Source organism: Propithecus coquereli, unplaced genomic scaffold (genome assembly GCF_000956105.1).
Source record: "Propithecus coquereli isolate 6110/MARCELLA unplaced genomic scaffold, Pcoq_1.0 Scaffold339, whole genome shotgun sequence".
Taxonomy (NCBI): Eukaryota; Metazoa; Chordata; class Mammalia; order Primates; family Indriidae; genus Propithecus; species Propithecus coquereli.
The window spans coordinates 822,666-823,459 of NW_012149052.1; positions in this window are offsets into that span (position 1 = coordinate 822,666).

Consider the following 794-nt stretch of genomic DNA (forward strand, 5'->3'; position numbering starts at 1 on the left):
GGGAATCCTTGTCTTGTTTCTGATTTTATAAGAAAAGCTTTTATATAGCTTTTCACCATTAAGTGTGATGTTAACTATGAGCTCGTAATATATGGCCTTTATTATGTTGAGGTACATTCCTTCTATACCTAGTTTGTTGAGAATTTTTATCACAAAACAATGTTGAATTTTGTCAAATATTTCTTCTGCATCTATTGAGATGATCGTATGATTTTCATCCTTCATTCTGTTAATGTACTATATCACATTTATCGACATGCATATGTTGAACCATCCTTGCATCCCTGTGATAAATCTCTCTTGATCATGGTGTATGATTCTTTTAATGTGCTGTTGAATTTAATTTGCCAGCATTTTTTTTTTTTGAGGACTTTTACATTTATGTTCATCAGGGATGTTGGCTTGTAGTTTTCTTTTCTTATAGTGTCCTTGTCTGGCTTTGGTATCTGGGTAATGCTGTCTTCATAAAACAAGTTTTGAAAGTGTTACCTTTTATTCATTCTTTCAAAAGGGTTTGAGAAGAATTGGTATTAATTCTTCTTTAGATATTTGGTAAAATTTACCTGTGAAGTTATCTGGTCGTAGGCTTTTCTTTCTTGGGAGATTTTTGATTACTGATTCAATTTCCTTACTCATCATTGGTCTGTTTAGATTTTCTATTTCTTCATGATTTAATCTTAGTAGGTTGTATGTTTTTAGAAATTTGTCCATTTCTTTCTAGGTTATCCAGGTTATTGGCATGTAATTGTTTATTGCAGTATCTTATGATTTTTTCCAGTTTCTGTAGTATCAGT